The sequence below is a fragment of the Gossypium hirsutum genome, chromosome D04 (assembly GCF_007990345.1).
Source record: "Gossypium hirsutum isolate 1008001.06 chromosome D04, Gossypium_hirsutum_v2.1, whole genome shotgun sequence".
In the NCBI taxonomy this organism is placed as follows: domain Eukaryota; kingdom Viridiplantae; phylum Streptophyta; class Magnoliopsida; order Malvales; family Malvaceae; genus Gossypium; species Gossypium hirsutum.
Window position 1 is genome coordinate 25,985,998 of NC_053440.1, and position 19,680 is coordinate 26,005,677.

Genomic DNA, 19,680 nt, shown 5'->3' on the forward strand with positions numbered 1-19,680 from the left:
GTCATTGTTTTCATTCTCTATGACCGTAATACCTCCTTTCTTTGGCACGCACTGACCAGACTTACCTTCAAACTGTTTGAGATGTGGTAAATTATACCTGCATCTAACCACTTAATGATTTCTTTCATTACCAAGTCCTTCATCATGGGGTTCAGTCTTCGTTGTCCATCAATCTTCCTTTTCTCACCATCTTCCAAGATGATCCTATGCATGCATATAGATAGACTAATGCCACAAATATTAGCAATGGTCTATCCGATAGCCTTCTTGAACTGTTTCAACACTAGGATGAGTTTTTCTTCTTGCTCTTCGATTAATTCCGCTGAAACAATCACAGGCAAAATAGAAGCGTTACCTAAATAAACATATTTTAAATGTGAGGGTAGTACCTTCAGTTATAATTTAGGTGGCTCCTCGATTGACACTTTTGGTTCGGCATAATCCCTTTTCTCTAACTCCAAAGATTGAAAGCGGGATTGTGGATTAAATCCTTTTTGATTAGCTTCTAGCAAAGCTAAGAATTCATCAACCTGTTCATCACTTGGAGGGTCTGATGTCAAAATTTACTCCAACGGGTCCTCAACAAAGTTAAGTTTGATTCCTCTGAACCAGACACTGCAGAATAATCATCAATTGTGTCAGGAAATCGCATAGACTTCAAAACATTAAATGTTACCTGATCGTCCTAAACACGCATTGTAAGCTCGCCCTTCTGCACATCAATAAGGGTTGTTCCAGTTGCTAGGAAAGGCCTTCCTAGGATGATTGGCACCTCTTTATCTACTTCAAAGTCTAGAATAACAAAGTCAGTAGGAAAAATAAATTTGTCTACATGTACCAATACATCCTCGATTTTTCCTTCTAGATGTGCTAAGGATCGATCTGCTAATTGAAGTGTGACCGTAGTAGGACGAATTTCACCTATCCTCAATTTCCTAAATATTGACATGGTCATCAAGTTGATACCCACACCCAAATCACATAGTGCCTTACCATAATATGTTGCTTATAGTTTGTCTTGAAGATATGCATTGCATTCCTTCATCAGGGCTACCATCTCAAGTTCTCCTAGTCTTCATTTTTTAGATAGGATATCTTTCATGAATTTGACATAGTTTGGCATTTTTTTCAAGTACTTAAACCAATAGAATGTTGATATGAAGTTGCTTGAGTACGTCTAGGACCTTCTTGAATTCGACTTCCTACTTCTACTTCTGAAGTCTTTGAGGATAGGGTGGTGGAGGTTTCTTTACTGGAACTGGTTGATTCGTCTTTTGTGGCAACTTTGCATCTAACGAAGTTGTTATTCATCAGAATTGACTGGTTCAAAAATTACCTTATCGGGTTTTGCAGATTCTGGTTCTGGTGAAACTAGAATTCCAACACTCGGTTGAACTTCCACTAGATCTTGAGCATTAGTTGGCTCCTTTTCAACTTCGACGATGTTGGGCTCTAATGTCTTTTTGCTCCTTAATGTCAACGCTTTACAATGCTCCTTCCTGGGATTCCTCGGATTCTCCGTATCACTAGGTAAAGAACCTTATGGACAGTTTCTAAGATCAGTGGCAAGTTAACCTATTTTATTCTCCAAATTCCTTAGAGTGGCGTCAGTTTTTTCCATATATGCCTTTAATATGTTCTCTAAGCTATTGGAAGGTTCAGCTTGGGTTGGTTTCTGAACTTGTTGGGGGAAAACAGGTGGCTGGGTCAATCTAGGTTGTGCATAAGTGTTATTGGTTCCAGCCCCTTTGTTTCTCCAAGAAATTGGATTGCAATCCTTGCATTCCTCGGGTTTGGTTCTAATTACCCATGTAATACATAGATTTTGGGTTTGATGGACATTTTTTGAACAAATGTCCTTCTCCACAATAGACACAGGCTAAATTTTTTTGGTGGCTGAGCTGTAAAACTGTTAAACCCATTAGTGGTAAAATTTTTAAGCATTGAGGAAATTGAAGATACCTGAGATGCAACTGAAATGAGAGCGTCCACTTCATGTACTCCAGCGACTTGTCTTCCTAACGTTGTTCGATTGGTTAGCCATTGATAATTGTTGTTGGTAATCCTCTTGATGATTTCATAAGCTTAATTATAAGACTTAGAAAGGAGAGCACCATTAGGAGAGGCATCCACAACCATTCTCGTGTGAGCATTGAGACCATTATAGAACGTCTCTAATTAGATGCAACGAGGGATTCCATGATGATGGTACTTCCATAACAATTCTTTATACCTTTCCCATGCCTTATTCAAGGATTCATCATCCATTTGTTGGAAAGCAGTGATCTCATTCCTCAACTTAGCATTCTTACAAGGTGAGAAATACTTCATGTGGAATCTTTCTGCTAACTCTTGCCATGTGGAAATTGAATTTGGTGGCAATGAGTTCAACCAAGCTTGAGCTCTGTCCCTTAGCAAGTATGGGAACAACTTTAATCGAAGTTCATCTTCGGGTACTCTAGCTAACTTGAAAGAATCGTTCACCTCCATAAACAATCTTAAGTGAAGATGAGGATCTTCGATAGACATTCCACTGAATTGGCCAACTATCTGAAGCATCTAGAACATGACTAGCTTCAACTCGAACTGTTGTACTTTGATTTCGAGTATCCTAATACCCATATTAAGATCATGAAACACCTGCATGGCATATTTCCTTAGAGCTCTATCCCTATCATCAGCAATAAGGATAGGGTTTTGAGCAGGGTTTGCTTCGTTTCCTTAACTCAGATTTTCAAAGTTCATCTCTTCGGTCATTCTCTGACTTGCTTGTCTTCTTCGTTGTTAAAAATTTCTTTCAATCTCAGGATCTAAGGGGAGTAAATCGATAATTCGATCAATACTCATTAACACCTGAAACAACATAGAAAAAATTAATTAAGTTAAAATTGAACAGAGAAATAAACCAAAATGCAAAACTAAAAAATTCACAAATAATGACTTTTAAAAATAGTCCCCGGCAACGACGCTAAAAACTTCGAACGATAAAAATGTGCAAGTGTACACAATCGCAACAAGTAATAAAGCAACAAGAAAGTGTCAAGTTATTGTACCTACAGGTACTGTGAAAAGAATTATTTATGAATGCAGTTAAAAACACTTCGGTGAAGAAAAATATTTTGATTTGAGGAGGTGATTAAAAAATAAGATTTTTAACTAAGTAAAATAAATAAAATTAAAAGTTCCAATACACAATTTCAAAAGATAATTTTAATCAAGATGACATAATTGTGTTAGATTAATTACATTTATTCACTTAGAATTATTAAACTCATGTTCATGTTGTTACGAATAAATTCACGGCAACTCAGTAATTTGCTAACTTATGAACATACTCATCTACCAAAATCCATTTATCTCTTGACTATATCTCTATGTCAATTCAATCGATTAAACAAATATAGTAAGCAAATGTGTTAATGCAAATACATACTTATGAAATCAAAATAATCTCTTGTACATATCTCTATGCGAATTCAAACAATTAATTCAATTTTCATAAGCACATAAAAGATTGCGTGAGGTAACAATGTATTTCTACCTTGAAACAGTTTAATCACAATAATCTTGCAAGTTATGTAAGGCTAATGTATTGTTAGATACCATTGCTAATTTAACCCTCAGCTACATTAGATGATTAACCATGCACTGATTAAGTATCGTGTCAGTTAATTACAATTTCAATCCGTTTAAATAATTAATTCATTAGTTACCTTACAATTGTAATGCAAGAATAACTTAGTCATAGTTTTACTTAATCAAACATCTTACCAAGGCCTATAACAACATAAAAAAAATTAATAAATTCAGTGGACGAAATGCAATCAACCTAACACAAATTAAATTTAACCCATATTAATTAAATTAAACATATAAACATCACAAATATTCATAGACATGTTCATAACAACAACAATAAAATTAAAAAGGTAAGGAACAAGAATCAAATCCAGTGTTTCTCCAAGGCTTGACTAGTTTACTCCGCTCCTCCTTCTCCGCTTATTCTTATAGAACCGAGGCTTCCACGAACACTTGAATGCTGCTCCAAATAGTGGTTGAAGGATTCTTTTTCTAGAGGTGAAATTGGCAAAGGAATGGGGAAGAAAAGGAAGAACAATGGAAGGGATTTGAAGAGAGAAAGTGAAATAGAAGTGAAGAGATTAGAAGGTTTGAGATGTGTTTGAAGTGAGCAACCAAAGGGGGTATTTATAGGTTGAGATGGCTGCTAAAAATAGAAAAAATTAGAAGCCAAAGACTCCCCCCATGGCTGGCTACATTTGTGACATGGTTGAAGGTTTCAAACATGCCATTTTTAGGTAAGGGCAAATCTAGAAAGCCATGAATAATAGAGGGGTTTGAATGCAAATTGAAGGAGTCCTCAAGGGCCATTTTGCAAGCCAAATAATTAGCCAAACAAGCTGATTGGGTCAGCATGTGGGATGATTTTGGGTAGCCCTATGCTCGGTTGGATCGATTTTCTCAGTTTAGCTCAATCGGGCTTTTTTTATAATTAATTAATTTAACCCAAATTAAATTGGATTAAAATTAAAAATAATTATATTATGAACTAATAGTCATAATTTGGACTGTCTTAGGCTGAAAAATTAATTTGCTTTGATGCTTCAAAATTGCTTCTCGATTTTGTGCTTCTAATAGTGTCTACCGAATCATTTTTTGCCCTTTGTGCAAATCTATCGAAAATAATCAAAGTTAATGAAAATTTGATATAAAATTAATTAAAACTAAACTTGTTAATAATTTTAGTGCAATTTAATTATTTTATAATAATTATATATTTTTTGACAAGAATATTTTATTTTTTTGACAAGAATATTACTAAAACTGCATGCATTTGAGTAAAAAAGGGCATGAAAAAGTGTGTATATTTTCGTGTTTCCAAACTTGTGCCATTCCATTTTTGAAGTTGGTTTCCTACATAGTAAATAGATTCGGGATTAGATGGACATTCTTCAAATGTGTGACCATCACCACAGTAAACACATGTGATGTTCTCAAACTGACTTGGTTACTAACTTGTAATGTTAGTGTTGATCCATTAACAAAAACATTCTTAAGCATGGAAGTCATAGTAAATACCTGAGCTGCTAAATATGTAAGAACATCGACTTCATGAAATCTTGTGACTCTTCTTCATATGGTTGCTTGATGAGTAAGTCATTGGTAGTTGTTACTCGAAATTATTTCAAAGATCTTGTATGCCTTATTGTATGACTTTGAAAGAAGAGGTTTGTTAGCTAAAGCGTCTACTAGCATTCTTGTCTAAGCATTGAGACCATTGTAGAAGGTCTCAAGTTGAATGCAATAAGGAATCCATGATGAGGGCATTTTCATAATAACTCCTTTTATTGTTCGCATGCCCCATACAAGGACTCATCATCAGATTGTTGAAATGTAGTAATTTCATTTATGAGTTTAACATTCTTACTTGATGGAAAATACTTCATCAAAAAATGTTATCCAAATTCTGCCATGTGAAAATAGAATGGGGCAGTAAGGAATTCAACCATGCTCGTGCGCGACATCACAACAAATATGGGAAAAGCTTCAATCTTAAGGTATTTTCAAATGTTCCTAGTAACTTGAAAGAGTTGCTTACTTCCATAATTAACTAGAGTTGCATCTTTATTAGGCATCCCACTGAACTGTCCCATTGTCTGCAACATCTGGAACATCACTGGCTTTAACTCAAACTGAGGGGCCTCAACCTCGGGTCTTACAATCCCTGGATTGAGTTTACTAAACAAAGGCATAGCATACTACCTAATTGCTCTATCTCTGTCATCAGCAACAAGGATCAGATTTTGATTATTACAGTATGTGTCTTCTCTCAAATTTTGATTCATCTCTTCAACTTGTCATTACGCTGATCGCTCCCTTTCTTCATTGCCTAAAGGTACGTTCAATTTCTGGGTCAATTGGAAATAGACGGATAATTTGGTCTATGTTCATGAATCTTAAAACATCATGAAAACTAAATAAGTTAAAATAAAAATAAAAATAAAAATAAACCAAACTACAAAATAAATATCATCACAAATAATGACAAATACAGTCCTCGACAACGACGCCAAAAACTTCTTGCCACGTGATTACATGCAAGTGTACACAATCGTACAAGTAATAAGTTAAAGAGTATTGTCTCCACAAGGATTGTGTGGTAATTATTTGTAAATTTAAATTTTGATCAATTTTGTTAAACAAAATAAAGAAGAATATCATTGATGGAAAAGTGACAGTTTATATTCAAAGATGAAATCAATATTCAAATACCCATAAAATGAAACAATATACATTGCAAAAAATTATCACCAATTGAAGTCCATGTGATGGCATTATCATCCTTTCAACCTATACCTATCTAAGACTTAAATACAACCAAAATCCTGTCATACTTTCCTTTAGCCCAACAAATCTTAAAAGATAACAAAATAACATACATTTAACATAAAATCCATAAACTTAACACATTCCCATGGAAATAATAAAATATCATGAAATTAATTATAAAACCACAGAAAGTATTATATTTATAATCAGAATTAGTAGAATTTATAAATAAAAGAGTATTGAAATATCTATATATTTTGGATTTTACAGTGTGAAAACAACATTTACTACACACTAAACTGATTAGTGGTAGTAGTTACGTTTGGAAGACGATTAGGCAAGTCTTTTCTCAATTTTAATGTGACACCCCTAATTTGACGCTAGTAGGGAAGTGGTTTCGGGACCACTAAACCGAGTCATAAAAATAATTAACCGTCATAATTGATGCTCATTATATGTACATGTGCATGTGTGAAAATTTCATGTTTGAATTTTGTTAATTGTAAGTGAATTTTATCAAATAGGACTTATGTGAGAAAATTTAGAAATGTGCTAGGCAAATGCAAAGTGGCCTATTAATGCATATTGTGAAAATGATGGGTTTGCATGTCAATTTACCCAAATTAAGGCATAGTGGCCGTCCATGCTATGAGTGGAAACATGTCACAAACATGTTTTGTTAGTGATGGATGTTAGGAACAATAAAATAAGGAGTATGGGATACAAAATATATGCCTTTTATATTAATAAATTAAATGTTAAATGAATAAATAAAAAGGGGCTTATGTGAAAAATCTTGAAAATGTCATAGGTTAATTGGTAGTGGCTAAAAATTGCATGTCAAACATTCCTTTTTCTTGGTAGTGGACGGCAAGGATGGGCATGAATGACACATTTTGGCATTTTGTATGTTATATTTTAGTTAAATAATATCAAATAGTTTTATAATAAATCAAGCTATTATATGTCATAAGTTATAAGAGGAATTAAATAATTAAAAGGGTGAGAAAAACAAAGTTGGGTCTTTTCTTCTTCTCCATTGCCGTGAGTAGAAAAGAGAAAGAAGGGAAAAAAAGGCTCAAGACACATTTGGCCATTAGCATAGATTGATTCTAAGGTATGAGTTTATGTCATTTTTTTTGTTGAAAACTTGTGAAATTGAGTTTGTATCTTAGTTCTATCTTAAACCATGAGTTATTCTCTTAGATTTTTTTTATGGAAGCATGTACGGTTTTGTATAGAAAATCCTATGTTTGAAATTTGTTGTTAGAAAAGGGATTAAGAGTACTTAATAGACTCCATGAGGTTAAATTTCACATGAATAGGAAATTGTGAACTTAATTTATGAGCTAGATGCAATCCCTTATAAACCCCACGTTGAATTTCGATTTTGGTCAAAGAATGTGTATTCGGCCAAGTTCTTGATGAGTTAAATTTGATTGCTTGAAGCTTTAATTTGTAATTTGTCATTAGGTGAGTTTTAAACTTGTCAAAGTTGATAAATTGGGGGTTTAAATGGCTTGTTTATATTGTTAAGTTGGTTATGGTGATTTCATCAAATGATGATTATTAATGATTTTGATAAATTGACCAAAGTGTAATGATAAGTGTGAATTATATTTGACACGTTGCTCATGATTTTGTTGATTCGGTTATGTCATGTATTTAATGGTGGTGGTATAATGTTTGTGCATTATATGCTAAAATGACTTTAGGCTAAAGGGGTAATGTATTAGTAAATTCGGCAATGGAGGCTAATTTATAGAATTTTTTTTAGAGAAATTTATTATGTGTTATTTGAATGCCGAATATACTCCCAAATTGATGACATGAATTGTTTGTAATTTTGAGAAGTGGTAAGGTGAATATGCCAATTGATATTTCTTTAAAAATATTAGTATAGCATTCGCCATAGGTAAAATGTCATAAGGATGGAATTTATGCTATTTGTTGGTAGCCTAAATCCATAAAGGAGCATTCGGTTTTGGTCTAAAGGATAGTGAATTGTTGTTGAATGGCCTCAAATGAAATGTGTATGTTATAAAATGAGTATTTGGGCAGGCTAATTGATTGAAAAGTGTTTGAAGCATGTTTGGGTGGAACCTAATTGAGTCTTTGTGACTGTTTTAATTGTAGTAATCGGCTAAAGTGGTTATTGTGTAACTATTTATATATTTTTATTATGATAGCCGAATGTAACATAAATAAGGATGTGAATAAATTGTAGTTTCAGAGGTTGTTAATGAAGACATGAGTGTGGAAGCATTCGGTCAAAGAAGAATGGTTGTATGAAAGTAAGATTATAAATGTAGTAGTGCCTTGTAAAGTGCGTAAATTACATGACTTTGATAAGTGTTGCTTGTGTTTTGAGACTTATCAATGTTTTTTTTAAATGTGCCGAATGTGATTTTTGTTGAATAATAGAGATGTGATAAGTTGAATTTGTTTAATTAAGCTCAAGGACAAAAAGGGGCACAAATTTCGGATAAGGGAAAGAGGAAGTAGCTGAATAGTCGATTCGTGATAATTCGATAACATCCGAGGTAAGTTTTAAGTGATTAAACGTTGAGTAAATTCAATTATAATAGGACATGATGAGTTGATTTAATAAGATATGATGTGGCCATGATATGTTCTAAGCTCAAATGGTAAGTTCTTAAGTGTTTGAGCTTGGGAATTTAAGGGTAATTTGAAATAGTCTGCTTAGGACAGCAGCAGTAACGTGACTTTAGAAAATCACCATAAATTTATGGATTTGAATTAGAGGCTGAATGAGACATGAAATTAAAGCTTAATGAGTCTAGTTTCTTATAAAAGAAACCGTGTAAGCAAAGGGATTTCCGATAATGAGATACTTAAAGTTGTGTGAGACAGCGCAGAATGACCCTGTAATCCTCTGTTCTGTTTTTAGAAAATCATTATAAATTGTACAAAAATGGTTATAAGATAAAATTTATATGCTTAGACTCCTTAATGAGTCTAGTTTCAAATGAAATCAAATACAACACATTTTTAATTCTGTAAAATGAGAAATTTGATTCGTAGTGAAGAGTGGTCAGATTAGTCAAACAGTGAAACAGGGGAAACTTTAAGAAAAATCTGGTATTGATTGGCCAAACCTAAAATTCTGGAAATTTTATGGATGGAAGATATATGAGTCTATATTCAGGAAAAATTAACGGCAAGTGAATTGGAGTTTTGTAGCTCCGGTTATAAATAATTTAGTGACCATTGCTCAGGAAAACAGCTCGTAGTGAATATGTGATTTTGTTGTAAACATGGATAAAACTTGTTTTAGTTGCTCATAAGCTATTGATTAAACCCATACTTGAATTCTAAATCGTGATATTGTAAGCTTATGAGTATTCGAATATGAAATGATAGTATGGCGTAAAATTGAATTATTCATTGGAAAGTGATGGATGTAGATTCGGCCAAGACCAAGTCTGTACATGATAGTATAGGTGGTATGTGAAGTATATTTGAATAAATGTGAAAGTGTATATATATGTGATAAGGCCTAATGGCCGATGTGATGAATGTGAAAGTGTATATATGTGACAGGGCCGAGTGGCCAACGTGATGGATGTGAAAGTGTATAAATGTGATAAGTCCCGAAGGGCATTTGTGTCAGTACTATATCCGGGTTAAAACCCCGCAGGCTTTATGCGAGAATATTATCACTGATTAATGTCCGTAAGCTTCGTGCTCGTACTATATCCGAGCTCTAAAGACCCAATGACTACGTGTGGGGATTTTGTCCGGGTAAGACTTCGTAATAAGAATTGCTTATAAATATATTCAATGCGAAAGGTTAAACAGGTATGTACTCCAAGTTTATATGTGAGCTTGATTTGCACTAAATCATAAGGTAGTTATGTGATGCATACGATATATCTATGTCACATGAGCTCACTTTTATGTGAAAGTTTATCTGCCTATTGTATATGATGAGATGTGCATATTCGGTAAAGGGATGGTATGCCCGAAGGAAGAGTGAAATAAAAAAAATACGAACAACTATGTTATAATTTGATTGTTATCTGTTGACACTGCTTAAAACTTACTAAGCATTGTAATGCTTACTCCGTTTACTCTGTTTCCTCTGTCTTATAGATCTCATTTGGAAGCTACAGGCTCGGGGATCATCAGCAACTAGTCACACTATCACTATCCATTGTTTGGTACCGCTACGTTTTGGATTATCTTATGGCATGTATAGAATAGACTAGTGGCGGAAGAATATTTTTGGTTAATGTATATAAGCCATGCGAAAATGGCATCTTTCGAATGTTTACTTAGGGAAGTTTAAATTTTATCCCTGGCTGTGCTTAGTACTTATTTAAATGAATGATCTTTATTTCAAGAAAAAGTTCAAAATTTTACTGTTCTGACATGAGTTACAAGTCCGGTAATGCCCCTTACCTATTCCGGCGACGGTTACGGGATAGGGGTGTTACATTTAAGGATGGTAGTGATACCTTCTAACCTCCACACTAAGCCTTGTCTTCATTGTTTGTGCTATATAACATTGTCAATAAACATCCTGCATTACTTTGCTTTCCCCTACATTCTTTCTTGAGTCTTTGAAAAATTTTAAGGAGTCTTCGCTAGTAAAGACGAAGAAGGGTTCCAGTAGCTAGTCAAGGTGCCCTTGTTTAGTACTAGCTGGTAATTTCTAGGAAACCTTTAGGTTGATGAAAAGGAATTTGCGTCTTTGCTTTAATTCATGCATGATCAAACTTTAATAGATAAATGGTCTGATAATTATGATTGTTTCTTATTTAGCTTAAGAAGCTAGTGAAGGTCCGAGCAATCGAGGCAAAGGACCAGTAGAGTAGATTCTTGTCACACCGCAAATCTTATGAATCTAAGCTTAAGGCGTAGAGTTGTAAAGTTATTTGATTGGCGTAGTTCAATCCTCCACTTAAATTTTTCTGACGTATTGGAAGGTGGTGTATAGTAACCACCATAAAAGTGATTAAAGGTTTTATGCTATTCTTATTTTTTTATATAAGAGAAGTATATCAAGTGAAGTATAAACCGATTGAGTGACCGTCATATGCATAGTACGCCCAGTTTGTTTGAGTAGTGTTATTGATACGGCCACGCCCCAAGTCACACCTAGCTTGAGCAAGGAGCCTTTGGAGTTGCCTCAAGGTCCTATCACCCGAACACGAGCCAAGCGCTTCAAAGATGCTATTTCGACTTTAGTGGATAAAGTGTGGGGATAGACCTTGGCTGGACACATCGAGGAGGCTTGGGCCTGCCCAACGAGATCTCCATGAAATTTGTTGCGAGCTGAACTAAGCTCAATTTCATCTTAATGAGCTCAAATCAGCTCAATTTAATTTATGCATTTTTATAGCTACTGTAATAAATTAATTGGGTTAGTTTAATTAGTTAGTTCAACTCAAATAAATGTTAAGTATTTAATTTGTCAAATCTGGACATGTTAATTATGTGTTAAATATGTTTTATTTTAAAGCATGCTTTTAATGTCTTAGTTAGTACATATAATTAATTTTTCTTAGCTCATTACATCATTTTAATGTGTCATAGTTCAGCCGAATTTATGAGCAGGTTTAATGTGCCTTGTTGCTACCTATTTTTAATATGTCTTAACATAATTTAATTTGTTGGGTTTAATTGTTCCAGGAACATACAATGAACGACACATATGCATGGATGAAGATTAATTCCAGTGTGCTGATGGTTGAGATCTCCCAAGTGACTATTCGGCCAAAGGAGTTGCTGATTTCTCTTCCCAAGCTGACCATTCGGCTGAATAATTCTTTTCACATTGCTGGAAGTTCTTTCACATGACATGGCTGTTCAGTTTTGTGTTTTCACACACAAAAGGCTGCTCATATCCTAGCTTTCACACCTAATGGCTATTGCAGTACTAAAGACATTATTAAAAATCTTAAATGTTATTTAGCTAACCAAAGCAGCACACTTAATACATCCAGGCACTATGCCCGAATCTAATTCCCATTCAGCTCCCAAGACACCTCACTTAAATTCCAGCTAAAACCAGCCATTTGGAGCTGACATTAATGTCCTCTATGCATGGGAACCTTCAAGGAAGTTGCTTGGAATTTTTCTAGAATTTTTGAGCTGATTAAAATCTGAATCAAATGTCTATTCGGCTAGCTTAGAATTTTACTATAAATATTGTATTATTTGCTGGTTGTAGGAACTTTTTGCTACTTGAATGATATTCTTTTATTTTTGTGAGATTACTTCTCTCAAATTTTGTTCAAAGACTTAGCTTGGCTTATCTGCTGTCAGTGGCGTCAACCTTTGTCTATTTTCGAACTTATCACTCTAATTCGAGTGTGACATTCAACCAAAACTATACCTTCGGTTCTTACCTTCCTAGGTAATAGGTCAAGGTATTTTCCTACCTCACCTATCACCTTAAGTGTCCTATAAGTCTTGGGTCAACACTCATATATAGTATTGGTTCTTTCTTGACCTTAAAGTTCATTTCGATCTATTTTCCACCATCATTTCACCTCTTGTTATTTTCTTGTTAGCGGAAACCTATCATCACCTTAAACTTAACTCTCTTGAACCTATTTTTGATAATTTAGTCCATACTTAGCCAACTTTCAAATCACATTTCAGAATCAAGTGATACTTCTTCATTTGAGGATCAGGCACATAAACGACTCGGACAACTCTACGAAGTTGGGATCGTACCAGTGATAGTTGGGTTTTGTAATGACATTTGGTTAGGGGTTAACTGGATTGACTGGTCAAATATTAATTATTCAGGATTTTCATTTATGTTTCTCTCAAAAACTGTAGGCCATTAAGAAGGAAAAATTCTAAATTCAAGCGACACTTTTCAATTATTATTCAATAGTACAAACTCTTTCCCACTTATTCTTTGACAATTGCTACAACATCTTAATTGTCTTATCATATTTTTAGTCATAATTGATTTTGTTAATCCTTCATTACTTCTCTTTATCAATTAATCACCTATTCCTTTTGCACAGTTTAATTAGTTCACTTTATATTAATAGTATAACCAATTATTTTAGTCAATTTCGATCCCTGTGGAGACGATACTTACTCATCACTTTATTACTTGATTCGAAGTGTATACTTGCACATTCACATTACACATTCACATGCGACAAGTTTTTTGCGCCGTTGTCGGGGATCAATAATTTTGATGAAATATTTGGTGTATTATAATCTCTTAAATCTTGTTAGTTTAGTTTAATTAGTGTTTTAACTTTTTTAGGATTTTTTTTGGTGAATGAGTAGAGATATTTCAGTAATTGAAGAGTATTCTTTTGATCTAGAAATTGAGAGAACCTTGAGAAGAAGGAGAAAAGAATTGTTAGAAACGGAAAGAATTACAAATGATCATGTTAGAGAAAAGCCATTTCATTAAGAAGGAAGGGATGCTGATATTCCTTGAATAATAGATGACAGAGAAAAACCCATCAGAGAACATGTAGTGCCAATCTTAGATGATTTGAATCAGGAATTGTCAGGCTGAATATCCAGGCTCAGCATTTTGAGTTAAAGTCGGTGATGTTTCAACAGTTAAAAACAGTGGGGCAGTTTAGTGGACTGCCTACTGAGGAACCAAGGTTGCAGTTAAGACTCTTTTTGGAAGTTTACGATTTATTCAGGCAGCATGGTGCTCCTAAAGATGCCTTAAATCTAAAGTGATTCCCTTATTCATTGCGAGATCATGCCAGAGCATGGTTAAATGCATTGTCATCAGGTACTATGGCATCCTGGAATGAACTTTTTCAGAGGCTTTTGCTGAGATTTAATCCTCCGAACATGAGTACCAAAATGTAGGAACAATATTACGTCCTTTTGGCAATCTGAGGACGAAACATTATATGAAGCATGGGAGCGATTCTAGGAGTTAATCAGAAAATGGCCGATGCATGGTTTCTAATATTGGACACAAATGGAATGTTTTACAATGGATTGAATACACATACAAGGATGGTGGTTGACACATTAGCCAATGAGACCCTGCTCGATAAATCATATAATGAAGCACACGAAATTCTGGAGAGGATAGCAGACAATGATTATCAATATCCCACTACCAAAGTAGGGACTGGAAAAAGAGTTTCTAGAGCAATGGAACTTGATGCGATCACTTCCCTAACATCTTAGGTATCATCTTTAACGAATATGATTAAAACACTGAAAAGATCAGCTGTAGTGCAAGAAATGAAAGCAACTGAGTTAGCATGTATTTACTGTAGAGAAGATCATGTTTTTGATTAATGCCCATCAAATCTAGCCTCATTTTATTATATGGGAAATTTCAATCGCCATAACAACAACCCATATTCCAACACATATAATCCGGGGTGGAAGCAACATCCTAACTTCAGTTGGAGTAATCCAGGGGAAATTCTAGAAATGCTATTCAATAGAATGTTGTGGGTGCACCACTTGAATACAATCAACTTATGTCACGGTAAAATGTTAAGCAAAATTTAGCTTCGAGTTCCTCTTTGATGGAAGATCTATTGAAGGAATACATGGCCAAGAATGATGCTATCATCCAAAGTCAACCTGCATCTTTACGAGCTTTAGAAAATCAACTGGGGCAAATTTCTAAAACATTAGGCTTAAGACTACAAGGAGAACTACCGAGTGATATCGAGAATTCACGATCTCAAGGAAAGGAACAATGTAAAGCTATTACACTCAGAAGTGGTATGTAGTTATTAGGAGTTGTTAATGACACCAATATTAAAGAAAGTAGTTTAGATTTCACAAAATAGGAAGAATTCAGAACTAGTAGTGGAGCAGGCTACAAAGGAAAAGAGCAACAAGAAAAATATTGAAGCAGATTCACCACCGAACCAGTTTAAACTCTTTGCATTTTTTATTTCTTTCTTGCCTTTGCTTTCACTAAATTTTTAAAAGGCCAATTCACCCCCTCTTGGTATTTTTCGATTTGCTTCATCGAGCTTTCAATAGGTATCAGAGCTAGATCTGTAGAGATAATTTTACCACCAAGAGAGAAGATCCTTAAGGTTTTCTTATTAGAAGGCCACGTAAAAAATCCTCTTACATGGCATCAGAGCAAAATTCCACTATATTGGGAGAAGGGCATTCTGCCATGAAGCCTCCTCTATTAAATGGCACCAACTACTCATATTGGAGAACAAGAATTAAGCTATTCATTCAAGCCAACGACTATGAGGTGTGGAGGATAGTTACTAATGGGCCATCTATCCCAATAAAGAGGGTCAAAAGTGTTGTTGTCCCAAGGGAAGAGAATGAATGGGATGAAAATGACATCAAGAAAGTGCAATTAAATGCAAAGGCTATGCACACTATATTTTGTGCTATTGGTCCCAATGAGTACAATAGTCTCCTTATGTGACAATGCAAAAGAAATATGGGACAATCTTGAAGTCACCCATGAAGGGACAAGTAAAGTTAAGGAGTCCAGGATAAGTCTTCTCATATTTGATTATGAATTGTTTAAAGTAAAATCGAAAGAAGGAATTAAAGAAATGTCTGATCGCTTTACTCATATCATCAATGTTCTCAAAGCTCTTGGGAAGACATATCCCAACAAGAGGATGGTGAAGAAGATGTTGAATAGTCTCCCAACATCTTAGGAACCTAAAGTGACGGCAATAAAAGAGTCAAAGGATCTCAACTCAGTTTCCCCTGATGAGCTCATTGGTTCTTTGTTGACATATGAGATGAAGATCAACTACAATGCAAAGGATATCAAAGAAGTTCCAAAGAAGGTGGGAGTTGCTTTGAAATCAACAACTTGTGAGAAGAATGAAGACTCTTACAATGATGATGATGAAGAAATGGCAATGCTTGCAAAAAGATTCAAGAGGTTCATGAGGTCCAACAAAAGAAGACAATTCCAAAAGAAGGAAGCACTAAAGAATGAATTGTAGCACCCTAAACACCGGCTAGACGTTATAGCCGAATTTGGGAGTGTTACGAAGAAGGGTTTTAAAATTGACGATTCTTCGATAAACCATGTTTAGTTATTTGATTAAACGTCCAACTATTACAAAACATATTCATTACTAAAACCGTTATAAGTTGTTCCTTAAAATTAACTGTTTATTTCGAAGCAGAAGCTTGGAAATCGTTTAAAAAAAACAAGCTTGTGTTTTCAAAAACCCATTTGTTATGTAAAGTGTTTTTGTTGACGTTACAGAAAAATAGAAAAAACAAAATCCAAATCCAAAAGTTAAAACCAAATAGCCTAGAGAGTCCAAAAAATTACAAACTATCAAGAAAAACTAGACTTTAAAATTAAACAATTAATTACTAAATAAAAACAGTTCTTGGTTGAGTGGTCACCTCTGAGCCTCCGTCCCACCAACCTACCTAAGTCTGTGGATTACCTGAATAGAACAAACAAACAGATGTGAGTTTTCATAAACTCAGTGTGTAACCCAATAGAAATAGCCATGCAACATACACAACATTTCATCTATAGTCGAACCTAAGTCAATAACAGATATAGATATCAGAATCAGATAAACAGAACAGATATACAAAATCCTACCCTCATCTTCTACACACCATCTTTGACCATCCCATCACACCATGTGGGGTTAAAAATACTCACCCATCCCTACACACCATATAGTGTCGATACGACACATAACAGATAATATGCAATCAAGCTACCAGAATATAGGCGAAAAGTTGCAATAGAGATCAACTCCTCCACATATACAATTCCCACCCCAATCACAGATACAGAGTACAGATGCAGAAATATCAGATTAAACATGCTTAACATACTCGTGTACAGATAGATAAATATTTAAACAGTACAGTTAAACATACATATTAGTATCCTACTGAGACAGTCTATCAGAATATCAAATCATATGAAATAGGGTTTTGTTAGCCCTTACCGACCCTGTGGTAGGCCCACAGTCAATCGAACCGACCCATGCGATCCTAGGGGAAGTTTTAGAATTCTGGGCCCACATGCCCGTGTGGGTTTCCTACACGCCCTTATGGCCCACTCTCCCAGATTGGCCTTACCCGTGTGGTCCACACGGCTTGGTCCAAAACTCACATGCCCGTATGGTATGCCCGTGTGGCCTACACACCCCATCTGGCCTAGCCCGTGTGGCTTACACAGACACACTCGCACCATCACACGGTCGTGTCTTACACATGGCCACGTCTTTATCAGTCACACAGCTGTGTCTCACACACGGCCAACCACACGGCCGGCCACACACCCATGTGGCATCGACAGACTCCATTTTCGGCTTTCACTGAAACGTAATTTTTCGTGTTAGGAGTACACACCTAGTTCGTTTTCAAAGAAAACGCACCCCCCGAAGTGAACAGAACCTCAAAATTATCATAAAACGCTGACAATCAATGTGAGTTCACAGATCCAAACGAATCCTCATTCAAATTCATGTAACCAAACACATACCTTCAAAAGAAAAACAACACTAAAACGTTTGGAAAACCTAGCCTTGACGACGGCGGCCTCTATACTTAACTACGCAATCGAAGAGTCTCGATTTTTCTGAAGAACACTTAGCAAAACGGTATGACGAATTAACCTTGTACACCAACAGAGACTAAAGTATAAATCAAAAGTACCCCAAAACACAATGAACCCCTTACCTACGCAGCAACACAAAGGAATCAAAACGTTAAAGTATCGCGAATTGATAGATAAATTTCAACAAAAAACCTAAGAAGGAAACGAAAATTGAAAGTGGGAAAACATAAAAGGAAAAAAATGTCAGAGAAATAAAATTTTGGGAAAAGAGAAAAACTAAAACTAAAATTAAAATTCAAAAAATCTGATAATCTATCCCTACTTTTTCTCCCACTCCCCACTAACCCACTAACTCTCAACCAAAACCTCTATCACACATCCGAAGCAAAAATTAACACTCACACTCCCGCATGGATTCAAACACAAGACCTCAAACACATTAACTTCTTACCACTCGAACCAGTAGGCTAATTCTGATATAAGTTAACAGACAATTTTTATATAAGCACACCGAATAGGGATGAGGTTTGGATAAAAAATAACAAAATTTGCCAAAAGGGAGAGTTGAACCTAAGACCTCATACACACACCCAGAGCACTTAACCACTGAAGCAGATACACAGTTATGTCAGATTTCACAAAAACATACTTAAATTATTCAGGGTGTTACAACTTTACCCCCTAAAGGAAATTTTGGCCTCGAAATTTACCTGATCCAAACAGATAAGGATACTACTGATGCACCGAGTCCTCAGGTTCCCACATGGCTTTCTCAGTGCCATGATTCCACCACATAACCTTAGCTAATGGAATGGACTTCCTCTTCAAAACCTTAATATCTCAATCCAAAATTAGAATTGGCTCCTCCTCAAAAGTCAAGTTCAGTCTAACCTTGATCTCCTTAATAGAGACAACGTGAGATGGATCAGACCGATACCACCTCAACATTGAGACGTGAAACACATCATGTATATGGTCTAACTCTAGAGGTAGCTCTAACTGATAAGCGACTGGTCCCACACGCTTCAGAATCTGATACGGCCCAATAAACCTAGGGCTCAATGTGCCCTTACAACCGAACCTCAAAACCTTTTTCCTTGGAGATACATTAAGGAACACGAAGTCAACCACCGAGTACTCGATATCTCTCCTTTTCAAATCTACATAGGACTTTTGTCTATCAAAAGCCACCTTCAGATGATTTCGAATCAGTGTAACCTTATCTTCAGTCTTGGAAACCAGCTAGGGACCCAAAACCCATCGTTCACCCAACTCAGTCCAACATAGCAAAGTACGACACTTACAACCATACAAAGCCTCGTAAGGTGCCATCTGGATGCTAGACTAGAAATTGTTATTCTAGGCAGCTAACGATAGAAAATCCTCCCAACTACCTCAAAAATTAGTCACACAACTCCAAAGAATATCCTCTAGTATCTGAATCACCCTCTCAGATTGACCATCAGTTTGAGGAAGGAACACAATACTGAAGTCCAATCTCGAACCCAAAGCCTCATACAGTTTCGTTCAGAACTGAGAAGTGAAGTGTGTATCCCTATCAGAGATTATTGAAATCAGAACCCCATGCAGTCTCACAATCTCAGAAATATAGAGCTTTGCTAACTTTTGCAGAGAGTAGTCTGTCTGAACCGGAATGAAATGGGTGAACCTGGTCAATCGATCCACGATGACCCAAACAGAATCCTTCTTAGTGGGTGTTAAAGGTAACCCACTAACAAAGTCTATCGTCACTTGTTCCTATTTCTACAAGGGAATCTTAACAGGCTGTAGCAAACCCGAAGGCAACT

The 19,680-nt window shown here is 35.4% G+C and overlaps 3 non-coding genes across 3 annotated transcripts; 2 read left to right on the forward strand and 1 right to left on the reverse strand.

Moving 5' to 3' along the window:
• The first annotated feature begins 2,194 nt into the window (after positions 1–2,194).
• On the forward strand, positions 2,195–2,301 carry LOC121216512 (small nucleolar RNA R71). Its single transcript, XR_005912692.1, has one exon. It is a non-coding gene; the product is annotated as a small nucleolar RNA R71 (small nucleolar RNA).
• Positions 2,302–5,328: 3,027 nt separating this feature from the next.
• Positions 5,329–5,435, forward strand: LOC121216539 (small nucleolar RNA R71). Its single transcript, XR_005912720.1, has one exon. It is a non-coding gene; the product is annotated as a small nucleolar RNA R71 (small nucleolar RNA).
• An 8,738-nt stretch (positions 5,436–14,173) lies between these two features.
• Positions 14,174–14,280, reverse strand: LOC121216514 (small nucleolar RNA R71). Its single transcript, XR_005912695.1, has one exon. It is a non-coding gene; the product is annotated as a small nucleolar RNA R71 (small nucleolar RNA).
• Positions 14,281–19,680: the final 5,400 nt, after the last annotated feature.